The sequence below is a fragment of the Suricata suricatta genome, chromosome 7 (genome assembly GCF_006229205.1).
Source record: "Suricata suricatta isolate VVHF042 chromosome 7, meerkat_22Aug2017_6uvM2_HiC, whole genome shotgun sequence".
Lineage (NCBI taxonomy): Eukaryota > Metazoa > Chordata > Mammalia > Carnivora > Herpestidae > Suricata > Suricata suricatta.
The window spans coordinates 109170442-109181035 of NC_043706.1; the positions used below are offsets into that span (position 1 = coordinate 109170442).

General features: G+C 35.5%; 1 pseudogene; it reads right to left on the reverse strand.

The window, feature by feature from the left end:
• The window catches only part of LOC115295330, a 57628-nt pseudogene that overhangs the window by 29682 nt on the left and 17352 nt on the right, over positions 1–10594 (reverse strand).

A 10594-nucleotide genomic window follows, 5' to 3' on the forward strand; every position in this document is an offset into this window, starting at 1 on the left:
GCTGCACCAGTTTACATTCCCACCAACAGTGTAGGAGGGTGCCCGTCTCTCCACACCCTCGCCAGCATCCAAAGTCTCTTGATTTGTTCATTTTAGCCACTCTGACTGGTGTGAGGTGGTATCGCAGAGTGGTTTTGATTTGTGTTTCCCTGAGAAGTATATATAATCTAATAGGATTTATTTAGCACCTGCTTTCATAAATGTTTTAATTCTCTGAAGAAACAAAATATGCAATTTATATATATATAGAATACACATCAAATGTAACATGAAGGCAGACTTTTATCTAAATGTGAAAGTATACAGGAGTACTTTCTTGTTTTCCTCATTACACACACACACACACACACACACACACGCACAATTATGTTACTTTATATCATAATGGCGGGGCACCTGGGTGGCTCAGCCAGTTGGTTGTCTGACTTCGGCTCAGGTCATGATCTCACAGTTCGTGGGTCCGAGCCCCGTATCAGGCTCTGTGCTGACAGCTAGCTCAGAGCCTGGAGCTTGCTTCGGATTCTGTGTCTCCCTCTCTCTCTGGCCCTCCCCTGCTCACGCTGTCTCTCTCTGTCTCTTAAAAAAAACACAAAAGGTAATGGATAATAGGAAAGAGAAAGGGAAAGAGAGATCTGATACCTGGCAGAGTACATTTCCTTCAATAATTTTCTTTCTCATCACTTCTGGTATTGTTTTCTGTTTTCTTGCTGTATGTGACTGACATTAATTCAGGGTTATGAAAATGAGATATTTATATTTTTAAGTTTATTTATTTTGAGAGAGAGAAGGAATGAGAGCAGGGGAGGGGCAGAGAGAAGGAGAGAGAGACTTGATGCAGGGCTCAAACTCATGAACCACAAGAACCTGACCTGAGCAGAGATCCTGACCTGTGCCAAAATCAGGAGTCAAAGGCTTAACTGACTGAGCCATCCAGGCGCCTTTGAAAATGAGGTATTTAATTGGACTGCAGTAAGTTTAGGAAAAATCCTGCATGATAATTTGAGGAAACTAATGACTTCTAACTCTCATGTCCGTAACAGTGATTTCTCCAAAAAAGATCAGAGCTGAGGATCTCATGAGTCTGCTGCCAAATTTAAGAATCATCAAATGTTTTGTGGTTTCAGACACCATTTTTCCCCCAGTGAATTACTACTTACGTGGGGCAGTGTAATTCATGTTTTCCTATATTTAGCTACATTCCAAAGAATTTCATGAGCATTTCCCTGAGCTCATTTTCCCATCCTCAGTCTGATGGCATGAAGCAAGAGGCGATTTTTGATGAATGTACTAATATTTTGAATCTTGGAATGTACATTAGGGGCATTTTCTTAGAGAGCTGAAAAAGGATTGGAAATGGTGGGAAGGAAAGTGATTTCTCCTGGGAATCCTCATTGTTGCTGATTATGTCCTTGCGCCAAATTTGATTTATGCATAAGAGGGGCTTCTATACTGATATGCTTCTCTACTTCCATCTTTTGTTTTATCCAAACCTAAATACATAGTTATATCATGTTTTACCTTTCCATTCACAAGAGGCTTCTTTTCCAACCTGCCTACAAGAACTGCACTGTGAACGAAGATAAAGGCCAGAAAAAGCAAGAAGAAAAGAGGAGGAAGCAGTTGTTATTATTTCATAATTAGTCCCTCTACACCTACAACTGGGGCAGAAAATATTCATTAGCCACTTGACCCCCATACCATTAAACTTTGGGTTTCTCAGCTTCAACAAAAGAATGTGTTGACTCTCTTTGGTTCTGATCTCCAGCTTCCTGAGCATATGCATAAGTACGTGTCATTTCCAGGAGCAAGCTGGGGGACAGATGGACAGGGATACCCACCAGTTTTGGACTAAAAATGCCTCACAGTGATTGAAAATTGATGCCGCATCATCTTTGTCTTCTGTGAAGAGTCCATAGCTCTTATTGTAGGTCTAAAGATCCAGTTTTTATTTTCTCTTCCTCTCTTTAGGTTTTCATTACAGTAACGTTGTCTACAAGTCGAATTTAGCCTGTAGCTCTCCGCATTAAATCATCCCAACTAAATCAGGCCAGAAGCAAAATTAATCAGCTCCATTTAGAAATTTGTTTCCAAATACCGATATTTTAGAACATGCAGGTGGAGTGGACTTACAGTTCTAATATCATTTAGACGTAGGAAATTTGTGACTGTTTTGTCGTCTTTTTCAGTTACGTTTTCTGACTGCATGAGTGAATGATAAACCAATTCTGAATACGGATGCTCAAATAATAAGCGACTTTTGAATTTACCCTTTCAAAAATTCTGGTTATAATCTGACACTAATAAATTTCCTCACATATGACTCATATTTCATAACATACTCAGCCACATACTAAGCATTTTGAGTAACATTGAGTATATTAGACTCAGCCCTTATCTTCCAATGGCTTTCAATCTAGTTGTGAGTTCCTGGGAAATAGTTCAATTTTGACACTAAAGAAATCACATGCCAGATATTTCTGCCAATACCAATTAAAAATATTTCCCTCAAGGTCTCTGAGTCCAAAGTATGTAAGGTCTGCAAGTTACCTGATTATGGAAATAAGATCTACAGTAAACACAGCAAAAAAAAAAAAATCCTGAAATTACCAATAAAAGCATTTTTAAAAATCAAACACCCCTCTCAAGTGGTACTAGGAACTCAGAAGTACAGGAATTAAGATGGGGGGTGGGCAGCATTCTTCATCTGTCTCTGTATATTTCCTTGTCAGAGCTTCTTAACCTTCACTTTTCCAGCAGCCAAGGTGCCTGGACTAGATCGCAAAGGTAATATCAAAGATTCTCTCAAAGTCCATGGAGCTTTTGTTTCTCACTTGCAGGAGCCTCAGTATGTCTGAAGATACACAGATTTGCATTGTCCAATTAAAAAAAATGACTTGGTTTTCAATGTTCACCAGGAACTTACTGGATCACTGAGAAGGGGCTTCTGGCTTCCCAGTCAGACAACCATCAGTGGAAGCTGAGCAATGGAGCCCACCAAGCCCACAAAACACTAACACTGCCACTCTGCTTCTATCCCTGCCATGGAAGCCATTTGAAGCATTTTTTTGTAATACAGTTCTCAACTTGTGGTAAGGAATTAAGCCCAAAGCATCCTAGTAAACCTTGTGTTTTGATTTACTAAACACTCAAGAATGTACTTTCTTCATTGCATAGATTTGTGTCATGGTTATAGTTTTAAAAATGCATGACTTTGTCTTTACTTACTCCTTCCCAGAAATGGTTCCATGTGTACAATAGATTCATAGTTATTTCTTTTAGTTCTCTGAGGATTGCAGCACACTAAAGGAGGAAGAAAGGAGTGTGAACACCAAACCAAGCAATTGCCAGCATTTGAACAAAGACTCGCCTTTAGGGCCTACGAGAGATAAATACTCATCTATCCAGTGCCTTCATTTCTGTAATGTCTCACTGTCCAACTTAATAAATGCTTTCTTGCTAGTTTTTGGCATCTCTTTGAATCAGGAATGTAAACTGAAAAAGCCTAGGAGACTAAAACTGGCCCCAAGTTCTATGATGAATAATATCAGGAGACACAGAGACCAGCTCAGTAGTCCCGTATACAGTGCCACAATCTCTACCAGAGGGCAGATGGATCGACTGCCTGGGATGGGGCTGTTATATAATTTCTAGATTCATGAAAAGAGAAAATGAGGAAGAATAAGAAAAAATCCAGTTCCAATTTTATGAAAATAGAAGTTAAGTATAAAACAAGAGCCTCATAGAAAAGATATTAAAGACATTTATAGCTTGAAAAACAGAACCATCAAGGTATATTTAATCATTAGATATTGAGAAAGGAAAACATAATGTGGGCTTTTTGAAGAACCTTTAGAAATACTGAGAGAAACTTCCAGCAAAATTAGACTAAAACTATTATTTAATTGTCTCTGTATTTGCACTGTATTATCACATATTAGTGTTCAAGAGCCAAAAAGAAACCTTGGAAAACCATACTCATCTTTTCCATGTTAAATAGCAGTAAAAAAAAAATAACTTTCATTTTGGTGCTGAAAAGTCCAACTACACTTTAGTTCAAATTTTGTTACCCAAGAAGACCCTCGATTATATATGTTTAAAATTCTTTTTTTTTTCCTTTCACATATTAGAGTTTTTCTTAGGCCATCATGTTCAAACCTTTGATTAAAATGTAGAAATCATGTGCCCAGACAATTTGAATGAGTATCTCCTAATTCAGACTCACTCAGTAAAGGGGTAGTTTGATTACTCATTATCTCTAAGACCTCTAGGGAAGCAGTTTTGAAGTATGTTGCAGACAATGGAAGTGTTCAGAATCAGAGGTAGCATTCCCTGGAAATGGTTTACCATCAAGGTTCACTGGAGGGATGTTGGGGTTGGGTATGAACAATATATTATTTACATTTTGAGGGTTCTACCAAACCAGTAATAGAGAGCCCTAATAACTAGAAAGTTTAACTTATGTTCCAAGATGGTTTTTGGATGGCATGTGGAAAGTTTCAAATAAAGTGGATTTGACTTAGGGGGGAATAAGATGGCTCTCAGAACCCCCACTCTTTATATCAGTCAGAAGGGGGGAGAAAGAAATGAAGATGGGTACACCTTTTTCTGTGAGGACCCTCCCCTAGTAGTTCCCCTTTAACCAATTGCTCAAGACTGAACATCATACCTCATTGCAAGAAAGGCTGAGACACGTAGTCGTTTCTCCAAATAATCATGGGCTTGGTAAAAAATTGAGGCTGTAAGGAATAAAGAGAACATGGATATTGGGGGACAAATAGCAGTATATGCCCCAGTAAGAAAAGGCTGGAACCATTTAAAAGGAGAGCATATTTTTATAATGCTTATCACTGTTCTTCAAAAATAAAAGATAACTTTTTTAAATTTCACTGATATATTGGAATTATGTTAGCTTTACATTCCTTTGAAGAAGTTATTCTTAGTCAAAATTTTCTCAATTTTATGTATTTTTTAAGTCATGAATAATCTTTTAGCATCTTATCTCATATATTACAATCAATAGTTTTCTAAATAATGAGACTTTCAACTAGCACACACATTTGTCTGCTCAAAATATTTACCTCTGTAGCTAATTGTAACATATTCTTAAGTTTTAATTAAGTTTTAAATTTAGTCTATTGTTAATTTTGTTATTGTTGTTTATTCTCCATGAGAAGAGTTAGGATCTACATGAGGGCTATGAATTAGTACATGCAAGTTGGGAGGGGGCCTCCACTTTGAAACAAGAATCTTTGGACCAAAAAAGTGTGTCAATTTATTTATTTTTTTTTTAATGTTTATTCACTTTTGAGAGAGAGAAACAGAGCATAAGCGGAAGAGGGGCAGAGAAAAATGGAAACACAGAAACTGAAATAGGCTCCAGGCTCTGAGCTGTCAGCACGGAGCCCAATACTGGCCTCAAACTCCCGAACTGTGAGATCATGACCTGAGCCAAAGTTGGATGCTTAACCAATTGAGCCACCCAGGTATCCCAAACGTATCAATTTCTCATAGCATTACTTCCTAGAGGCAAGGAGAATAGGAAAGGTACAATTGGACTGTGGTTCATGTTTATTAATTTTAATACTCAACACAATTAAGTTTCCAATAAGATAGTATTCTGTATTCATATATGTACTCATATATGACTACCATATGAGCTGAACTGGAAATACCTTGGTGAATATAAGTCATAACAATAGCCTTAAAATGTATTTTCAATGTATTTCACATTGGTGAATAAAAGTCATGACACGACCTTGTGTTCCAGCTTCTGGTTTTCTCCTGTACAAAAAGCATCCAAAAAAAAAAAAAATCCATTGTTAATTAGATGAGACACATTTACATGTTAACAGCCATGTTTGTTAGCAGTCACAACAAGGGAAAATAGAAGAAATAAGTTTACCCTTTTCACCACGTTTAAGAAAAAAGTTTCAGAACCAGCACAATTCATCCCACACACAAAGTGAGACTCGACTACATGAAGAAAGTGGTTCTTGTAGCTGTGAAATAAGTGCAAAGTTGGGACAAGCTTTAGAGCACACCCAATTCCTGATGGATAAAAGACATGCATATAGGCGATTTTGTGCAATTCTGCTTCTTCCCCACGGACTTTTTGCTTTTGTATGGTGTTTAGTTACCTATTGCTGTGTAACAAATTACCCCAACACTTAGTAACTTATAGTAACATATTTATTGTCTCGTAATTGTAAGGAATCAGGAATCAAGATACAGCTTAGTTGAGTATCTCTGTCTCAGACTCTCTCGAAGGCTCAAAGTGTTGGCTGGGACTGAGGTCATTTCAAGGCTTTCCTAAAAAAAATGTGCATTCAACTCATCTGGCTGTGGGCTGGTCTCAAGTTCTTGCCAGCTGTGATTGAGACATCAGCTCTTTGCCATGTGGGCCTTTCCACAGGGTCCCTCACCATAGAGCAGTCAGCTGTCCTCAGAGCAATTGATTAAAAGGGCAAGAGGAGAAATAATACAGATGGAAGACACTATCTCTTTGTTACCTAATTTTGGAAGTGACATTACATCACATTTTCCATATTTTATTCCTTTCCAGGGCATCACTAGGCTAGCCCACACTCATAAAGAGGAAATTACACAAGAGCACAAATATCAGGAGGCAAAGAATCATTGAAGAGTATTTTAGAGGCTGCCTACCACATCTTATGAGGTACCTAGTAAGAAAAACACATGGACTCTTGGACAGACCCTCAGATTTAAGGAGGAATTTGAGCTCTGCATTTTACTGTGCAAATTATGGGCAAGTCTCTAGTCTCTACTGTGAAGGTAAATAAATGAATGCTAATAGATGCTACCATTCCTCAGTTCAGTATACATAAAATGGACACAATAATCCCTAACTCTTAGGGGTATGGTTAGGATAAAATAGTATGACTTGTGCTTAAAATATAGGAGTCATGCAGCAAATATCTCTCTGTCCCTGGTAGAAGTAACAGGTTTGTTTGTAAATTCAAGAAAAACAGCTGCTCACAGTGACTGTCCTATGAACTTCTTGGGTTCAGCATTGGTGCCTTCTTGCAGAATATGAGCATATTTATATCTTCAGGATTCAGTAAAAGTGGTGGTTATTTTGGACTACTTTCTGTCAGAAGCAGAATATTATGACCCAACTGAAAGGAGATATTTTTTCTAAGGTTTTTTTTTTTTTTCTCTTCCTGGTACTTGAGTTCAGCCAAGATACAGCAATTCCTCATTATTCTCAGTTAATAGTTAGACCTCTAAATGGTCTTCTTTTTACTTGGCACTGACAGCACAACTGGAGTGTTTTGATGTTACATTTTAGATGGAGGGATGGACAAATGGGAACATGTTCAGAACAAATGATCAGATTGATGTGTCAACTCTAAAATGAGCAACATAGCATATTAAAGATGAGCTACCAGAAAGAGGATATTTAACTTAAAGAAAGACTATTGTGGCATATGGTAACTACCTTTAAATATTTTAAACTGTTATGTTGAAGAGAGATTATATTTATTTTTTATTGTTTTGAAAGCTAGATCTAGAACAAATGCGTTGAGAAAGATTTCAGGTTAATGTAAAGAAAATTTTCAGAGAGGCTTAAAATGGACGGAGCTGAATTTTAATTTTAATTGCGCCCCCTACTAGCTGATCTTAAGAAATTTCACTTATCATCTCTGAAACTTTAAATTTCTGAATCTGTAAATTTATAATAATTGTCATACATTATGGATACATAGGGTGCCATGTACTGAATAAGTTGCTTTGTATATGTCATTAATAATGCTAAAGATGGTTCTTCTTAATTTACCCATAAAGGAAGAGTTTTGTGGAAGTAGGTATCAACCTACTGCCGAAGAATTTCTCCAGTATCTGTGAGGGTTCCTGAGCATGCTGGTGCAGAATACCTGTTTCTAAGTGAAGTTATTGCCTATTTTAGTGATCAAAGCTGTCTGGATTGCAATTTTATCTGGTTTATAGTCTATTCAAAGCAGAAATTGAAAATAAGTGTTTGGGAGTGGGCTTTTAAAGCCATAATGAGGATGTTGAAACAACATCAGGTATTTGTGTGTGTGTATGTGTGTGTGTGTGTGTCCAATATTAGAAAACTATGAGAACTTATATTTTTCTTTGATAGAGTCTCAAAAGCTCACCTGATCTCTTTCAATATCAGAATTTTTCCTGAAATGAGGAAACTGTAATGGGTAGTTCCTCTTAATTTCACGTATCTGGAGCTCTACAAATAGACTGAAAATTACTACAGAAATTGGAAATTATGTTAATAAGTTTCCTTAGATTTTACTTATTGCATTTATATATCATAATTATGTGAAATGAAATGTCACTGTTTATTCTTATTTACACTTATCAAATGCAGTATTTTGACATCCCTATGATTATACAGGTTTTATTCCATTAGGACTTGAGTGAAAAACAACATATATCATTTTGCAAATACAGTGATTTCAGTCATAACCACAGAATTTAAAACATTATAGAACATTTGATATCTTAACATGTACTTGAATTTTATTCATATATTACGAAGAGGCAATGAGGTGGAGGTATAAATGAAAGGAAAATGAAAAGAAAAAGGATTAGAAGAAACGTAATCAACATAGAAAGCAAAGAGATACAACCTATTTATAATTGGAGTCCTCAGTAAAGATATCTAAAATTTAAGAAGAAAACCCATGATTACAATGAAATTATAATTCAACATTTTTTAAGAAATAAGAGAACATTTTAGTCTAAATATTTATAAATGTTCAACATGCATGAAAAAATGATCCAGAATGTTCAATTCTAAGATATTATTGGACTTGAAAGATAAAGAAAGAATCCTGCATGTGTAAGTGAAGGAATAAAAATCACCATCCCACATTTCCCCCATAGCAACAATCAATGCCATTCCACTGAAAAACTAAAAAATTTGATTAAAAAAAAAGTCAAACCAGGGATGTCACATCCGGCCAAACTATCCTTTAAGTTGTAAAATACAATAATTTACATGCACAGATTTTTTTTGAAGTTTTCTGAGAAAACTATAAGAGGGGGAATTTCAGCCCACTAAGTGATGTATAAAGAAACTACAGCAAAAATACTATGTGAGTACTATATATAAATGCTTAATTACAACCAAAATGCATAGAAAACATTTACATAGTACTTCCTTTGTAGTAGGCACTGTTCTAAATTCTTGACATATATTAACTGCAGATATTAGGGTGACTAATGAAAATGTAAATATGACATGCCTTCACAATTTACACTTATGCCTCACAATTTAAAGGTGGGGCTTAGAGAAGGTTTGCAGTTTACTTGTGTAAATATTGGGATCAAATGACTCTATTCCAAGCTGAAATAAACCAAGTATCAGATATTAATTGATTTAAACATATAAAAGTAAATACTATAAAAGATAATACTGACTAAATTTGGATGGAAGAGGGGAGAGTAAGAAAAAGAAATAGGATAATGCTATAATGATTGTGATAGAGGTAGGATAGATATCATTTTTAAAATTACAAGGCTTAAAGTCAGATATAAAATTATAAAAGTAATCCCTATAATAAAAATGAAAAAAAGTATTTTTTAATTGCAAATACATATACCACACAAAGAAAAAAGACTACATATTGAAAGACTTAAAAAAACAAACATCAAAAAAAAAACCAGAAAACACAACATAAAATATAGTCAGAACTAAGGGAAGACCTAAGTTCCTATTTATAAATATGGTTTAAAAGAAAAGACAAAATTTTCTTAAAAGAAAAAGATTTTCAGATTGGGTCACAAATAAAACCTAACTCTATGCCCAATACATGAGACATGCCTAAATCTTAAATGAAAGGTATAAAATGTATGTAAGTATATCATGAATATCAGGCAAATGCAAATAAACAAAAACAAGGATTTTATGTTATCAAGAATGGCAGCATAGCTTATTACAGAACAATCTTTGCTTTGAGTATAACTAAAATGCAAGAATCACGCATACATATAATCACATGCACACATATATACACACACAGAAAATCTGGTTTGAAACACTGGAGAGTGAGACATAAAAATTCAGAGAGGATCCAAGATACCATACAGAAGGGTGATAAAGAGAGAAAATCCAATATTCAGCACTGTTTTTCTATTTGGCTTTTGTTAGTTTGCAAGCTCCAGCTGAGGACGTGAGAAACTGAACAAAATCTCCAGAAGTCTTTTGAGAACTTGGAAACAAAAATTGGACTTCAGGATCTTCCAGAGAGAGAGAGATCTGATATATAACCCAGGCTTTCAAAAGAGATTCCTAATGGGCTATACCCTATAAAAAATAAGAGATAAACAGAAATAGACCAACCTCCTAAAGAATAAAGCCTACTGTGAAAAAGTTTCAATTCTTGATTGGTTTAAGGAATTTGCCTATTTGCCTAAAACAAAATGAATCCTCTTTTTTTTTTTTAATTTTCAGTTTTTTAATAGGCAAAAAAAGAACATATGTCAGGACACCTCTGTTGAAAGGATTCTTTTGATACCCTTCTATTTGCTTACACAAAATTCATAAAACATAGTGTTGGCAAACTGCTCTGCTCTCTGCATTTCTTTTTTTTTT